We start from the raw sequence: 18,564 nt of genomic DNA, 5'->3' as shown, positions 1-18,564 counted from the left end.
TATCATGTGTGCTTAATGCTATTCACTGGTAATAAATGATTGATTTCACTATCTAAATTTTAGATCATTTAATATGTCTCCAAATAGTTGTCTGACTTGGAAAATCTATATAATACATTTCCTATTTTGAAGTTAGAGATGCATACAGTTTTTCTCAATACAACACGAGTTTGAAATAGTTGTTGAACAAATGTTTAAAGATCATCCATGAGAATCTGCCCCACAGTACCCAAATTCCAGACAGAACCCTGCCTGCAACTCTAAGGGGGAACCCTGTGTCTGTGGGGTGGGGCTTCCTGTTGCTCACATCTGCCCACAAGCTGTGGGATAGCATCAACTGGTAAGACTTCTTAGGGAGACCACCACAGAAGTGAAATAAGGGCGGCTTTTCCTTTGGTCTGCTTTCCAAATAAGCCAACACCTATGTTAATGCACCATTGTTTTTAATACACAGTCAGGCAATTCGAAGTTATAGCTACAAAAGCATTGGCAATTCAGCCACACTCCACATAGATCTACATAAAAGTGTCAACTTTTATATCTTCCTGTACTCCAGAAAGTGCAGTCTAGCTGCCAAGAGACCAAATTTATGAATCTTGGATCCCAATTAGAATTGTTCCTCCAAGTTGTATTTTAACATTCTATAGTACCTGGTTTTTGACATTAAAAATATTCTGCACATTCACAAGCAACCACAGAGCCCAACACAAAACCTGAGCTCTCTCAGAACACAAGTGAGGCTCAAAACATCATCTTTTGAGACCTGCCACCCATACCTCAATGACTTTGCACAAATCAACAACTAAGCCAGTCTGGCCAGCAGCTCATGAGACACAGCGATCCATCAATGATAAAGTCCAAGAAGGCTGAGCCACGGAGGCCTAACTTACTGCTCCTGATACAAAATAACACTTGGTCTGTGAAGGAAGAATCACAGCACTCAGCCATGTACCTCACTGAAGTCTCCTCAGGCTCACACTCCTTGCTCTAGGAAAAGAGCCTGGGAGAGTATAACCTCAGGAAAGACCCTGGAGTCATGTGACTTGAGTTCAAGTCCTTGCATCATCACTAGCTTGTGGCCTTGCCACATTTCCCTATTAGAAAACAGAAGCAATGAAACACATCTTAGAGGGTGGTGCTGTGAGGTTAAAAGGCAATCATGTGTGCAAAGTGTAAGGCTGGACTTGCAGGAAAAATCAACAAGTACCACTTCCCTTGGCTTCACTCAGAGTGTATGATGGGCTGGGCATGGTGGCTCACGCCTGTAATCCCAGCACTTTGGGAGGCTGAGGCAGGTGGATGACCTGAGGTCAGGTTTTAGAGACCAGCCTGGCCAACATGGCAAAAGCCTGTCTCTACTAAAAATACAAAAAGTAGCCAGGCATGGTGGTGCATGCCTGTAATCCCAGCTACTCGGATGGCTGAGGCAGGAGAACTGCTTAACTGGGAGGTGGAGGTTGCAGTGAGCCAAGATTGTGCCACTGCACTCCAGCCTGGGCAACAGAGCAAGACTCCATCTAAAAAAAAAACAAAAAGAGTATGTGATGGCAGAGGTGAGTGCGGCTGGCTTCATTACCATACCACTCAGAAGTGGGTGATGTACCCATCCACTTACTGGGGAAAGGCACAGGGAGAGGAAAGAACTGGGGTAAAAAACAGTGTTCTACTCCTTAACAAATATTAGGTTTTTAGCTTTTTGACTAAAAAGAGATGGTGTTTATGAGGGAAAAACACAAGACCAGATGGAGAAATCCACACAAGGCTGCTCCCTGTCAGTTCTGGCCAGGGGGACCTGCTTGGTTACCTTCACCCGTACACTGCTGCTTCGGCAGGATCTAGTCTTAGTTTCTCAGTCCACTGGCATCTTTGACAGTGATTGGCCCCTAGATTTCAGAACAGCTTAAGTCATCAAAGCCCTAATGTATTTCATTGTCATCACAACCTCATGATATTTAGGTTAGCTACCAGGAATTTAACGAAACAAAACAAAAACCCAAGGCATCATGTTTTTCAAGTCAATCATGCGGTGGCCCTGTAAGCACATCAGAAGGGTGTAAGACCACTGGCTTCAGAGTTTCTAGAAACAAGGTGTGACTTCACCTCTCTCAAGTCTCACTGTGAGCCTCCCGCCTTCAAAACAATGAGTCTTGGAAACAGGAGAGGTGTCCATATGCTTTTTAAAAAAATGATCTTTTGTGATGTGCATTTTTGTCATTTGCAACAGATGAAAAGGAAACATACATGTAGTGATGTCTTTGTCTTTTATGCCTTCCCAGGTCCTTTAATTCTAAAGGGAGGGGTTCTGAAAGCATCATATAGCTCAAAGGCCGAGAAACTAGCCTTGGCATTCCTATTGTGCAGCTTAAAAAAGAAAATAACCACCCAGGCTACATCAGATGATTCTCTCACTGATGATGGTGCAAGGTTCCAGTCCACAGCTCTGCATACCTGCTGTGTTGGAAGAGCAAAAAGAGAGGCTCATGAGAAAATCTGCCAGAATCAGGACACTGACAGCCACTCTCCAGTAAGTCCTCGACACCAAGCACTGGTTCTCAAACTTGGTTACACCTTGGAATTGAACTTTAAAAGTTACTAATGCCTAGGTCCCACCTCTAGAAATTTAACATGGGGCCAGGGTTGAGAACCACTGCAAAGCAGTTCCTCCCAAATACATCTCTCTCCCAAATACTATGTGAAAGACAGGGTCCTGTCCTGCCTTTATGTCTTCACAGAACTTAATGAAACAGACTTCAATAGGAGCTAAGAGCATGGTTTGGTTCATATGAAATTTCTATCAGGGAAATTTCTCCGACCAACCACTGTGCTAAGGGGGATCTCTGACGAGCCTGCTCTTGATTCAAATCCTCCCTGATGCCTTAGCTCCACCCCAACACAGATTCTCTTTAGTCCTTACACTCAATCCTTTGTTTTCATAAAACAAACAAACAAAAAAAACAGAAATAACTTTAAACCCACCTTCAATGGCAACAGATATATAAACTTCATTAGGCAGCTACCTAATGTGCTCAAAGACTAGCTGTTTAAAAATGCCAGACTTTCTGACGGCTCATTTCTCCTGCTGGAAGAGAAATGAGTTTTGAAGAGGAAGCTGGAGAAAACCTAATGAGAATGGCCTTCCCCATCCCAACTCCCAACTGGACTTCAAGGGAGGAGGAAGTGGGGAACAGGGCTATTTCCTCACTTAGATGCTCCTAAACGGTCCTCATGCAGGAGAGGGACAGAGAGTGAAGATCTGACACTCAGTACAGCCCTGGCTTTGAGTCTGAATTAGCCCTTCCTGTAGCTAACAAATCCCCCAGCAATTTACAAATGACAGAACATGTTGGGATCCAGCTCTAGGCTTCCCAACCAAATTGCTCCTTCCTCCATCCTCTCATCCTCTCATCTTTTGGTTTGTTTTTTGTTTTTTTTTTTGGTGGGGGGGGATGGCATCTCGCTCTGTTACCCACATTGAGTGCAGTGGCACAATCTCAGCTCACTGCAACCTCCATCTCCTGGGTTCAAGCAATTCTCCTGCCTGAGCCTCCTGAGTAGCTGGGGTTACAGGAGCCCACCACCATGCCCAGCCAATTTTTGGGTTTTTTTTTTTTTCCTTCCATATTTTCAGTAGAGATGGGGTTTCTCCACGTTGGCCAGGCTGGACTCCTGTCCTAAGGTGATCCACCTGCCTCGGCCTCCCAAAGTGCTGAGATTACAGGTGTGAGCCACTGCATCTGGCCCATCCTTTCATTCTTTATACATCCTCATGTATAAAGCAGTGCTCACCATGCCTGACTCTCAGACCACTGTGTGAACGGTCTGAGAGGCAGGCATGCTGAGCACTGCTTTACACACAAGGAAACTGCACCTCATCCAAAGCCACCCAGCTCCTGGGTGGCAGAAGCAAAAATATATCCAGGTTGATTCCTCTGGAGGGGCATCAACCAGTGACATGGCACTATGGGAAGTGCACCCAGCTATGACCGGACTGACTTAAACACCCATGTTCCAAGGAGGTGCCGGTAATCAAGCAACATGATGGCCTGGAATACTCCTTGATAAAGGAACCGCACAGTGAATATTCTTTTAGGAATGACAACAGTAATAATAACAGTAACAGCTTATGCTTACCAGAGGCTGACAAAGTACTTGGTCCAGTGGTGGCAGTTTGGGGGCCTCTCATTTCCTTCTCATTACAATCCCAGGAGGCAGTGATTACCAAATGTGAGCTTGACCTCTCAATTTTAAATCGCAACTTACCCCGGCCCTCCTGCTCTCCCCTTAGCCTACTCTACCTTTTTTTCTTTCCATACCACATATGGCCTCCTAATACACGATATTATTTTTTATTTACTGTTTATTGTCTGTCTTCATCCCCTCCTGAAACTGTAAATGGTAAATTCTCCCTATGAAAGAAAGGATTTTGTCTTTTTCTCCCCACTGATGTATTCCAAGTACTCAGACAGTGCTTGGTATAAAGGATGCTTAATAAATGTTAAGTTGAATAGACGAATGAATAGGTCACCATTTTACTGATCAGAGGATTGAGAGGCAACATAACTTGTTTAAGGTCACATAGCCACTAGGAGGCAAAATTGGAGTCCAAGCATAAGTGACCCAGTATTTGTACCACTTCAAATGATTTCTTGTCATCTATAGGCCCAGCCAGAGGTTCTCTCCTAGACCACACAGCCATGTCTTCCTCCTTCCCCGAACTGCTATTCCTCATGACTCCCACTGCCCAGGTTCCTCAGCCTCACTGACTGCTTCTTCTCAGCCTCTTTCTTCTCCTAATTCCTTTTCCTTCAACCATCTGTCAAATTCCATCTTTGCCAAGTTTCTGTCACTGATCTCCTTTACCTTTTCTGTTCTCCTTTTTGCAGAATTGAGGGAACAGGTATTAATATCAGGGTAATTAATTAATCTTGAGCCTAACATTTATCTAAGAACTCATTTTTATGCAATTATGTTCCTTTATCTTAGGACTAACTTTAGACTGAAAGCAAGCATTTAATGAAAATTGCAAATGACAAATGCTAGACATTTTTTACAGAGCATGCATTTTATTCTTAAAGGTCTTATTTTTCAAATCTAGGGCTAAAAGCTAAATTCTTAAGTAATTTGACAGGTTCATGTTCATGTTCTAATTAAGTGCTCTTGAAGCCAACTTAGAGAATGAGTATTGATGGCAAGGAAATCATGGCCTTTGCAGTTTTAAAGACACTTCACACTGTCTTTCTTTACCAAAAACGGCTTCATCAGTAAAATCCCCCTTTTTTCTATTTTCTTGATCAATATTTTTTGAGTACTATCATTTTTATGGTAACCTGAAAGCTGTTCCCTGTTACAAACTACACAAGAGCCTATAAATAATCCATAATCAGACAAGAAGCAACAATTTGCTTAATTTCTTGGTAATTGCTCTTTGCCAGGTTACAAGAATCTCATTAAGGCATTCTAACAATACCAACAGCTTTTCTAACTAGACAGTTGGAAGAGAAAACCCTCCATTAAACAACAGATGAGATTAATTGGTTTGAGTTGCAATTTGTTATTAGTCTAGTTGGGCAGTTGGGCAGATGTCTGTATTTCAGCTGCTCAAGCTACAAATGTTTTTTTTTTTGAAAGAAAGAACGTTAATTTTATCTGTAATATCCTTGAAAATTTCAGGATCAACAGGACAGAATCATCTGGAAGATGTTTTTGTGATGCCAGTTCTCTAGGTTTCCTGAATAACATAGGGCTATTTGTTAGACGCTGGCATGGAACCAGAGGAAGAGGAAATATTAATCATCAATTCCACAGATGCAAACAGTGACAGCAGTGCCCAAAATGAGCCGTTCTGCTGCCTGCAAACTCCATAACAATGAGTAGTCGAAACATGCCATGACTTGAAGTATTTCCGACATGACACAGACAAGAAATGAAACTCTAAACTTAGAAAAATCACAGGAAATCATTTTGATAGTCCAGTGATTTTTAAGAGAAGAGTTGGGGTTGGGGAAGCACAGATCAGAATCTCACCAGAGGTGAGGGATTTTTAAAAACTACACGTGCTGATCTTCTGCTTCTGGGAAGATGGAGTAAATATACTTTTCCTGATTCTTTCTAAGTACAACTAATATCTCTAGAATATATATATGAATGAAAAATAAGACTAAACAATGGAGAAAAGAAGGCAGATTAGGAACATCAGTACCTAAGGAATGACACAATGGTAAGTCCTGTTGACTTTCTAAATGCCCCATAAGCCCCAGATTTGGAGCAAATAAAGTCAGTAACCCAGAAATGGCAATGAGTGCAGAGGAAAGAAAAAGAAGAAGAGAGAGGAGAGAGAAAGGAAAGAAAACAGAGGAAAGGAAAGAAGGAAGGAAGGGAGGGAGGGAGGGAGGGAGGGAGGAAGGGAGGGAGGGAGGGAAGCTGTACCCATGGAAACACTAACAAGGTGGCTTTTCCACTGTCAGTCAGGGTGATATTGATGGTAGGCTAGTGGGAAGCTTGTACTTCTATCCTTGCCCAGCAGTAACAAGGAAATGCTCCCCCCACCAGGTATAAATGACGAACATGTGAAGATCCTGGACTTTCCTGTCCTCCTGGAAGTAAAGAGATAGTAGCCCCTTTCACCTGCCATAGCAATACCAGAGGAAGCCTGTTAAAACATAAGGTTTAAATAAAATTCAGTCTTAAAAGAATCCCCAAATATTTTGGTTTTAATAGAAAATCATTAGCCATACCTAGAACCAGGAAGATCTCAAACTGAATGAGAAGAGATTATTGACACACACTAACACCATGATGACCCAAATGTCAAAACTATTTGACAGGCTGGGCACGGTGGCTCACGCCTGTAATCCCAGCACTTTGGGAGGCCAAGGCAGGTGGATCACTTGAGATCAGAAGTTCCAGCCCAGCCTGGCCAACAATGATGAAACCCCATCTCTACTAAAAATACAAAAGTTAGCTGGGCATGGTAGCACACGCCTGTAATCACAGCTACTCGGGAGGCTGAGAGGCACAAGAAGAGCTTGCACCTGGGAGGTGGAGGTTGCAATGAACCGAGATCATGGTACTGCACTCCAGCCTGGGCGACAGAGTGAGACTTTGTCTCAAAACAAGACGAAACAAACAAAAAAACTATCTGACAAGGATTTTAAAGCAGACAGCATACAAATTCTTCAGTAAGCAATTATGAACACACTTGAATCAAATAAGAAAATAGAAAGTCCCAGCAAAGAAAGTTATAAAGAACCAACAAATGAACATTTCAGAACTAATAAAGTAACACAAATAAAAGCTCAGTAGATGGGCTCATCAGCAGAACGGAGGGAAGAGCGGAATCAGTGAACTTGAAGACCAAACAACTGAACTCACCCAATCTGAGTGAACAACAGAGACAAAGCAGACTGGGAAAACGTGAACGGAACCTCAGGGGCATGTGGAATTATAACAAAAGTCTGATATGCATGTATCAGAGTATCCTAAGGCAAGGATAAAAAGTAGAGTTGAAAAACTCTTCAAAAAAATAATTGCTGAAATTCTCTCAGATTTGACAACATAAACCTACAGATGCAAGAAGCTGAGTGAACGCCAAACACGATAAACCCAAGAAAATCTACTCCGAAACACATCATAATCAAACTTCTGAAAATTAAAGACAAAGGAAAAAAAATCTTGAAAGAGAGAAATAATGCATTACTTACAGGAAGACAATTCAAAAGACAGCAGATTTATTAGACACCACAGAGGCCAGAAAGAAGTGGCACATTTTTCAAGTACTAAAAGAAAAGAACTGTTAACCCGAAATTCTATATCCCATGAACATATCCTTCAGAAATGAAGGAGAAATTAGGCATTCTAAGATAAAGAAAAAAGGAATTTGTCATAAGCAGGTCTACTCTAAAGGAATGGCTAAAGAAAGTTCTCTGTGAGAAGAAAAATAATAAAAGGAAGCTTAGAACGTTAAGAATAAAAAAGCAATGAGAGGAGCAAAAATAGGGGTAAATACAACAGATTTTCTTTCTCTTGAGTTTTCTGAGTTATATTTGATGGTTGAAGCAAAAATTGTAACATTGTGTATGGTGGTTTTCCATGTACATAGAGGAAATATTTAAAACAATTATGTTACAAATGGGAAAGAGCGAGTAAAGGCAGGCTAAGGGAAGTAAGGTTTCTACGTTTTATTTAAACTGGTAAAATGACCATACCAGAAGATTGTGGTACATTATCAATGCAGAAAAAGAAAACAGAGAAACAAAAAAAAAGATACCAGAAAACAAAGAAATGCTAGACTTAAGTCTTTATCAATAATCACATGTAAAGGGTCTACACATGCCAATTAAAAGAGACTGGAAGAATGTATTTTAAAAATGACACAACTATTTTCAATTTACAAAAAGCCCACTTCAAATACAATGATATAAATGGGTTGAAAGTAAAAAGATGACAAAAGACATACTATGCCACAATCAATCAAAAAGAAAAGAGTAGCTATATTAATGTAAGATGAAGGGTGGCTATATAAACATATCAGAAAGTACACTTCATGCACACTTCAAAGTAAAATATATTTCATATACACTTCATAGTAAAATATCATAAAACAGACTTCAGACCAAGGAAAATTTCTAGTTACAAACATTACACAATGACATAAGGGTAAATCACTAAGAAGACACAGCAATCCTAAATCTGTCGATTTTGTTGAGTTTTTCAAAGAACCAACTTTCGGTTTCATTAATTTTCTCTATGATCTATTGTCTACTTTGCTTATCTTTACTCTAATATTTATTTCCTTCTTCTGCTGTCTTTGTGTTTGCTTCTCTTTGTAGTTCCATAGTAAAGATAAGTTGTTTATTTGACATCTTTGTCCCGCTTAGCAGTTTTTTGCTGTATTCCATAAACTTTATAAGTTGTTTTCATTTTCATTCATCTCTAAGTTTTTTTTTTTTTTTTTGAGACAGAGTCTCACTCCATTACCAGGTGCCAGGCTGGAGTGCAATGGCGCAACCTTGGCTCACCACAACCACCACCTCCCGGGTTCAATCAATTCTCCTGCCTCAGCCTCCCGAGTAGCTGGGACTACAGGCATACATCACCATGCCCAGCTACTTTTTTTGTATTTTTAGTAGAGACGGGGTTTCACCACGTTGGCCAGGATGGTCTTGATTTCTTGACCTCGTGATCAGCCTGCCTTGGTTTCCCAAAGTGCTGGGATTACAGGCGTGAGCCACCACACCCGGCCCTCTAAGTATTTTCTAATTTTCCCTGTGATTTCTTTTTTAATCCATTTGTTGTTTAAGAGTGTGCTGTTTAATTACACAAATCTGCAAATTTTCCAGTTTTCCTTCTGTTACCAATTTCTAACTTCATACCACTGCGGTCTGAGAAGATGGTTTATACAGCTTTTAAAATCCAATGAGACTTAATTTGTGGCCTAATACATGGTTTATCCTGGAGAATGTCCCATGTGCACTTGAGAAAAATGTGTACTCTATTGTTGTGTAGAGTGTTCTCTATGTCTGTAAGACCTAGTCTGTTTATTGCATTGTTCAAGGGCTGTTTCCTTACTTATTTTCTGTCTGGATGCTCTATTGATTGAGAGTGGGGTAATGAAGTCTCAACTATTATTGTGGAACTGTCTATTTCTCCCTTCAATTCTGTCCATTTTTGATTTAGTTATTTTGACAGCCTATGATTAGGTACATAAACATTTATAACAGTGATACCTTATTGTACTGAGCCTTTTATTTATAATGTTCTTTGTCTTTTGTAAACTTTTCTCATTTAAAGTCTGTTTTGTCTGATCACTATGGCCACCCTTGTTCTCTTTTGATTACTATTTGCATAAAGTACCTTTTTTTTTTTTAGACAGTTTTCCCTCGTTACCCAGGCTGGAGTGCAATGGCGCGATCTCGGCTCAACGCAACCTCCGCCTCCTGGGTTCAGGCAATTCCCCTGACTCAGCCTCCTGAGTAGCTGCAACTACAGGCATGCGCCACCATGCCCAGCTAATTTTTTGTATCTTTAGTAGAGATGGGGTTTCACCATGTTGACCAGGATGGTCTTGATCGCTTGACGTCATGATCCTCCCGCCTCGGCCTCCCAAAGTGCTGGGATTACAGGCGTGAGCCACATAAAATACCTTTTTTTCAGCTTTTTACTTTCAACTTAGTTGTGTCTTTGGATCCAAAATGAGCCTGCTGGAGATAGCATATAGATGGATTATTTTTCCTAATACATTTTCCCAATATTTGTCTTGATTGAAGAGCTCGAGCCACTTATTTTTAAAGTAATCACTGAGAGAGACTTTGGTCACTTCGCTATTTGTTTTCCACATGCCTTGTAGCATTTTTGTAACTCATTTTCTGCATTACTGTCTTTTGTATTTAACTGATTTTTTGGTAGTAAAACATTGTAATTCACTTCTCATTTCCTTCTGCATATATTCTATAACTATTTTCTTTGTGGTTACCATGGGGATTATATTTAACACTCAAAAGTTATAACAATCTAATTTGACTTCACACCAGCCCAACTTCAGTAACATACATGAACTGCCTCTAGACAGCTCTATCCCTAACCTTTTCAGTTACTGACGGCACAAAATTATACCTTTATACACTGTGTGTCCAGAAACATAAAGTAATAGTTGTTTTTTTATAATGCATTCTTCTCTTAGATTATGTAGAAAACAAAACATGAAGTTTCAACCAAAGTTGCAATAATAACTTTTAGGTTAATAATTTTTTTAAAGGTATTTGTCTGTTAAATTATATAGAAAACAAAAAGTGGAGGTACAAACCATTGATCTTAGTCAGCCTGGGTTGCTATAACAAAACAGTGAAGACTGGGTGGATTAAACAACAAACATTTACTTTTCATGGTTCTGAAGGTTGGGAAACGCAAGACCACGGGGCTAGCTGATTCAGTTCCTGGTGAGGACCCTCTTCCTGACTTGCAGAAGTCTATCTTATTGCTGTGTCCTTACACAACAGGGAGGGATGGGGACTTGTAGGAGGGCTTTCTGGTCTCTTAAGGGCACTAATCTCATCATAAGGATCTCATCCTCATGTCTTCATCTAAACCTAATTATCTCCCAAAGGCTCTACATCCTAGTATCACCACATTGGGAATTAGAGATTCAACATACAAATTTTAGAGGGATACATTCAGTCTATAACAACCATTAAAGAACAAAAATTGAGGCCAGGTGCAGTGGCTCACACCTGTAAGCCCAGCACTTTGGATGGCCGAGGCAGGTGGATCACTTGAGCTCACTAGTTTTAAGACCAGCCTGGAAAACACAGAAAAACCCCATCTCCACAAAAAGTACAATAATTGGCTGGGTGTGGTGACAGGTGCCTACAGTCCCAGCTACTTGGGAGGCTAAAGCGGGAGAATCACTTGAGCCCGGAAGCAGCGGTTGTAGTGAGCCAAGATCTCGCCACTGCACTCCAGCCTGGGCGACAGAACAAAACCCTATCTCGGAAAAAAAAAAAATTGTAGAAGGATGTGGTAAGCTGAATGACCAGACCACCTCAAAGATGTCCATGCCCTAACCCCTTAAACCTGTGAACATGTTAGTTAAATGGCAAAAGGAATTTTACAGATGTAATTAAAATAGAGTATCCTAAATTACCCAAGTGGCTCAATGTAATCACATGGGTGTGCAAAAGCAGAAATCTTTCTCTGGCTGGAATCGGAGAGATCTGAAGCATGAGAGGGAATGCTTTGCTGGAGGGGTCCATGTGGAAGGCTTGAGAAGAAATGCAAACAGCCTCTAGAAGCAAAGACCAATTCCTGGCTGGCGACCAGCATGGAAACAGGGACCCATCCTACAGTCGCCAAGGAAGTGAACTCAACCAACAACCTCAGTGATCTCAGAAGTGGACTTTTCCCCAGAGAATCCAGTGAGGAACACAGCTCTACCAACACCCTGACTTTGGCCTGGTAAGACCCTATCAAGCTCACCCAAACTTCTGACCTACAGAAACTGTCAGATAATACGTTGATGTTGTTTTAAGATGATAAGTTTGTGAACATTTGTTATGATAGCAGCAGAAAACTAATACAGGGGACTTATCTAGAGTAAAAACAATGATAAAACACATTCTTGGGGCAAGTGGGAAATCCACATATAAACTGGATTATAAATAATGTTATAAAATTACTGTTAATTTTCTTAGTTTTCAAAATGGTATTGTGGTTGTATAAGAAAACTTCCTACTTACTCAAACAGGAATACTAAAGTACTTAGGGATAAAGAGCCATGATGTCTGCCAGATACACTCAAATAATTCGGGGGAAATACACACACACACACATATGTATAAATAAAAAGGGATAAAGTGAATATGGCAACAATTATTAAATCTAGGTGAAAGGTATGTGAATGTTCATTGTACTAGTCTTCCAATCTCTGTCTAAAAACTTTTATTGTTATGATAAAAATATAGAGGGTAAAAAGTGTTGAGTTAAAGCTAGACACCAAAGAACACATACTATGTTGTTCCATTGATATAACCTTGAAAAACATATGTAGGTAAGGAGTTCTGGAGCTGAACAGTGGTCACGGGTGCACAACAATGTGAATGTACTTAATAGCATTGAACTAAACCCTCAAAAATAAAGATAGTATATTTTATGTTATGTGACCATTACCATAATTTAAAAATCACCTGAAAAAAGAACCAAAAAACCCAAACACATATGTAGTGGTAAAACTACACTGAAAACAAGACAGTGGCTGGGCGCAGTGGCTCACCTGTAATCCCAGCACTTCGGGAATGCTGAGGTGGGTGGATCACTTGAGGTCAGGAGTTGGAGACCAGCCTGGCCAACATGGTAAAATCCCATCTGTACTAAAATTACAAAATTAGCTGGGCGTGGCTGCATGCACCTGCCCAGCTACTGGGAGGCCGAGGAAGAAGAATCGCTGGAATGTGGGAGGCAGCGGTGGCAGAAAGCCAAGAATGCGCCATTACACTCCAGCCTGGGTAACAAGAGCAAAACTCCATCTCAAAAAAAAAAAAAGAAAGAAAGAAGAAAACAAGGCAGTCATGATCATTAATATCAGAATCGTGGTTACCTATAGAGAGGAGAGACAGAGTTGTGACTGGAGGAGGACACATGTTGAGCCTCTGGGTGCAGGAGATGTTTTGTTTCTTAATCTAGGTAGTAGCTAAACATTACGATAATGTATTAAGTTACACATACATGTTTTATGCTCTAGTCTATCTATACATGTCTAGTATTTCACAGTAAAAGGAAGTTATTAAAAGTAAGTCTTGTATTTGCAAAACATTACCTAGTTTTTCCAAAATTTGTTTTTATCGTTCTTTCATATTCTACATATGTCAGAAAGAACTGACGGTGGGCCTGCATTTTGATTCCTACCTAATAAGGTTTGGGAGCACAGTCATTCCTAAGATTGCTTTTGCTAAACAGAAAAACAAAATCACAGACCTACTCATTCAGAAACTCTGAGGATGGGATGGGGCCAGACATCTGTGCTTTAACAAGCCCTCTTGGTGATTCCAATGCTTGCCAAAGTTTGAGAACCATGGCTATAAGTATATGTAAAAATAATCCTCGTTATTTTCATGGAATAACAATCTCATCTTCAAGACCTTTTAAATAACGCTCCCAATGCACTTAAAACCCACTGTATCTGCATAACTGTAGTCTCCCATTCTATCAAATGTTGTACCTGGATGATGTATAAGGTTGATATAGAGGCCTGATTCAGTCATGAAGAGAGATTTTGGACCCTTATTTTCTATGACTTTTAAAGAGTAACCTAATCTTATGACAAGAAGCATTCCCTTGGCAAGAAGCTGAGGCTCAGAGGGGCAACAGATCCTGCCCACCAAGTGTTTATAGACAGATCCATCACCAAAACTGAAGTCTCCAAGATGACCCAAGACCCTGTCTCCTGAAAGCACTCAACAAGCATTACACTGGGAAATTCTATTCCATTAGCCAGAGTGTACATCCTTGATAGGGACAACATGACTGGGCTCATGACCACCAGCTGGGGCTGCAGACAAAATAAACAACTTTCTTGAATAGCCACATTTGCTGGGCAGCCCCAGGAGACATCCCTCTTTAGTTAAGGCTGAAGACTGTCAGAACACCGTCCTGGCTGAAGCAATGAAAAACACACCTCACATGTTTTAGACTGGCAAGCACAGAGGAGGCTCAGCTCCCCATGAGGTCAACTGTGAGTGTACCATCTATTAATGAGATGTGGTCCCTGGCCTCAAGGTGATGGACTATACTACCCCTTACGTGTTAGCACCAACCATCTTGTAAATAGGTAAGCTGCCAAATCATTTCAGTGCCTTTCCCCTCCTAACCAAAGGAAAAACCTTCAGGAAAAGGTTAATTTTCTGACTCTGAGGGAGACAAGTAATCCAGAGCCAGAGATCTGCCAGACAAATTGCCTCACCTCTGTGAGCACTGGAAAGAGGACTGGGCAAGTCAAACACTTCGGGTGCCTGTGACACGTTGTCAAGGCAACCACGGCTCCAAGCTCTCGAAAAGGGAGTCTTCTCCACCGTGTTTTCTTTTTTTTTCTTCTTCTTTTTTTTTTTTTTGAGACAGAGTTTCGCTCTTGTTACCCAGGCTGGAGTGCAATGGTGCAATCTCGGCTCACCACAACCTCCACCTCCTGGGTTCAGGCAATTCTCCTGCGTCAGCCTCTTGACCACCGTGTTTTCATGCATTCACTTGTCCTTAAGTTCTTTCTGTTTTAAGCTATTCTTTACATTCTTTTAAGATATAAAACAATGTCTTTCTATTATTCTGGAGGCTGCGTTATTTCTTGTAGTTCAAGCCTTCCTATCAGAGGTCCAGTCCTCTATGTAAATAAGGTGTCAAGGTAGTAAGGGCCTTGAAGTAATACTTTTCACTTTGTAATCATACAGATCGTGCTGTCTTTTAAAATAAACTGAGGCAGAAATGATTTGGAGTCTATATGTTTTGGGCGGAAAGAGAGCACTGTTCCTAAACTACTGTAACAAGGTGAGGGTGGGAGAAGGCTAAAACAAAGACCAGCAGAAGTGCAGGCAATCAAACCCACAGTATTAAAAAAAAAAAAAGAAAGACTTACAAGACAACCAGAGAAACTTGCGAACCGAGATTCCGTGATTCTAAGGCATTATCATTAACCGTTTTATGTTTGATGATGGAATTGTGATTACATGAAAGAAGCAAACAAGACAGACGAGAGCCTTCATCTTAAAAGCTACATACTGCTGTATATTGTCTATTCATTGATATGAACCAGATTCTTTACAGATGAAATTACATGATGGAGAGAAAGAGAGAAATAGAGGCAAAGATATACGTGCTGATGGTGGGGAATGCAATGAACCCCTCAATGTCCACACTACCTCATACAGGCTATGAGTCATTGATGAACAAAACTTGGAAGGGCCTGAAGTCACCAAAAGCCTGTCCCAGTCAAAATTCTGAGAGCATGGCTCTGATGTAGCTCTGCTGCTGACCACGTCCATTCACATGCAAACTCTTCTACAATCTGCAGATAACCACACTCTGCAGAGCTGTGGAAGAGTTTGTGTGTGAATGGCTAGCAGGGAACAGTGTGAGGTCCCTGCTAGCCATTCACACACAAACTCTTCACATTCTGAGTTTGATTCAATCACATTCTGAGTTTGATTCAGTGAACAGTGGCCTTAGAGGGCAATTTCTACTCCACTCCCTCAGGCTGATAAAGCTCCAAATTGATACACTAGTCCCTCTCAAACAGAAAATGAGGGAAAATCTACGGGTGGCTACAAATAGATTCCAAAACAAACGAGAACACAGCATCCCAAAGTTGTAAAAAAGATTTATTACAGGAAACAAAAAGAAGCCTTCAAGGTCATCTCCTAGTATTTAGGAAACTTTCTGAGCATATAAGGTCTATGAAGATAAATAAGATAGCAAAACAAGAAGGAAAAAAGAACACCTGGCCAAGAGGATTCAGAAAAAAAAAGGGAACTGAATGAGATAAGGAAAAATAATAAATCTAAAAATGCAAATTAATATCTGTACTACAAACCATCAAAAACCACATTGATTCTATAAATCAGTGGCATAAAAAGCAAACATGAAAAGTTCTTCCAGAACCTAGAGCAGAACAAGGAGACCAAAATCATGAGAGAGATGGTAATGCCAATGGAAGACAATGAAGTAAGGATATAGTGTTCTTGAGAAAGGGCTCCTACGAAATTGTCACAGTGAAAGACTTACAACTGTGAATCAAAAGTGGTCACTGAGTACCAGGCAAAATTAAAGAAAACAGACTGACACTGAGATACACTCTGACGAAAAACGGAAAAATGGCAAGGGCAGAGAAAAAAAGAATCCAAAAACAAGCACAGAAATAGAGATGGAGCCGGGCACGGTGGCTCACGCCTGTAATCCCAGCACTTTGGGAGGCCAAGGCAGGTGAATCATGAGGTCAGGAGTTCGAGACCACCCTGGCCAAGATAAAACCCCATCTCTACTAAAAATACAAAAATCATCTGGGCGTGGTAGCAGGCACCTGTAATCTCAGCTATTGAGAAGGCTGAGGCAAGAGAATTGCTTGAATCCCAGGAGGCGGAGGTTGCAGTAAGCCAAGATCATGCCACTGCACTCTAGCCTGGGCTACAGAGCAAGACTCCATCTCCAAAAAAAAACAAAGAAAAGAAAAGAAAGAAAAGATATGGAAAGATTACTATATGTACAGAGACAATTCTGGCTGGCCTCAGACTTTTCCATCAAAATACAACAGATCAGGTGGTGGTGGTTACATAAATCTATACATACAATTAAATCACACAGAACAACTACTACTTCTGCTGCTACTGCTGCTGTTGCCACTACTCCCGACAGTCCCTGACGTACAATGGCCAGACCTATATTTTGACTTTATAATAGTGTGGAAGTGATATACATTCAATAGAACATCAATAAATTACATAACATATTCAACACTTTATTACAAAACAGGCTTTGTGTTAGATGATTTTGCCCAACTGTAGGCTAATAATACAGGTGTTCTGAACATATTTAAGGTAGGCTAGACCAAACTATGATATTCACTAAGTTATGTGTATTAAATGTATTTTCAATTCCATATTTTCAACTTACGACGCGTTTATTGTGATATAACCTCACTGTAAGTTAAGGAGCATTTATACTACTATACACACACACATAGACACAAATGATTACATCTAAATCTGAATAAGATTTGCACTCTACCTATTAATAATAGTATTGTACTGAAGGCAGCTTCCTGGTTTTGATACTATATTACACTTATGTAAAATGCTATCATTGGGCAAAGCTGGGTAAAGAGCACACAGGCTCTCTCTGTACTATCCTGGCAAATTCTTATGAGCCTATATTTTAAAAAAAGACAATAGATAAAGGTCTACTACAGAAAGAAAAAAGATAATGAATGAAGAATTCTATATCCCAGTAAGTTGCTTACTGGGATATAGGTGTTTGCAGGTGAAAGCAGCAGTCATTCTCAGTTATGAAAGTAACGTTTGATACCCAGGCAAAGATCACACCGAACCAAGAGTTAAAACAAAATTTAAAAAACTTTCACAAATGAAAAAATTTTAAATGAACAGTTAGTTGTCCTTTAAAAGGTATTCTGATAAGTTCCAAAATTAAAGAGCATTAAAATTTAAATAATTGCTATGAATATGATTGTAAAACTGGAGGCAAATATCAAATATAATGGTTAAGGAATGATACATGATCAGAAAAATTGTAATACAACAGTAAATCAATCAGGCACAGTGGATCACTTGAGGCTAGGAGTTTGAGACCAGCCTGGACTACAATGGGTGAAACCCTGTCTCTTCGACGACACAAAAATTAGCCAGGTGTGGTGGTGTACGCCTGTAATCCAGCTACTGGGGAGGCTGAGGCACAGGAATCGCTTGAACTTGGGAGGCAGAGGTTACAATGAGCTGAGATCACACCACTGCACTCCAGCCTGGGTGACAGAGTGAAACTCTGTCTAAAAAACAAAAACAAAAAACAACAAAACAGAAAATTAGGCCTAAAATCTCAGGATATACCCCGATAAAAACAAACAACAACAACAAAAAACCCGAAAATAGATTTAGAAAATGTTAATTATCTACTACTTTTCTGATCTTACACAATGATCAAAAGAAATATACTGTTTTATTTTTTATATTAATACAAAATATTTTTGAAAAATTCTTAAAGCTATTTTTAGCAGATCAAATAACGGAATTGATATCTTTCAAGTCTCTATGGATAAAAGAAAACAAAATCCAAAGGCAATGCATCATAAAAAAAAAGAACACCTAAACTATGTTTTTAAAAGTTTAATTAGAAAATCAGTAGCAGTTATAAAAATAAATACAAATAGCTTTTCACTTTCCTATTAAACACAAAGACTCCAAATTGGCCCAAAGAAGGCTTCCCCCATATATTTGCCCATCTTTTAATTTTTAAAATTAATTGTATCTATAAACGATGTACCAATAGAAGTCAACAAATAAAGGCTAAAAGTTGTTGTTGCTT

General features: G+C 40.0%; 1 protein-coding gene across 5 annotated transcripts in view; it reads right to left on the bottom strand.

Moving 5' to 3' along the window:
• LARS2 (leucyl-tRNA synthetase 2, mitochondrial) overlaps window positions 1–18,564 on the bottom strand; it is a 168,364-nt gene that overhangs the window by 116,644 nt on the left and 33,156 nt on the right. The window lies entirely within an intron of this gene.

Source organism: Callithrix jacchus, chromosome 15 (genome assembly GCF_049354715.1).
Source record: "Callithrix jacchus isolate 240 chromosome 15, calJac240_pri, whole genome shotgun sequence".
Lineage (NCBI taxonomy): Eukaryota > Metazoa > Chordata > Mammalia > Primates > Cebidae > Callithrix > Callithrix jacchus.
This window is presented reverse-complemented; position numbering and strand designations above follow the sequence as displayed.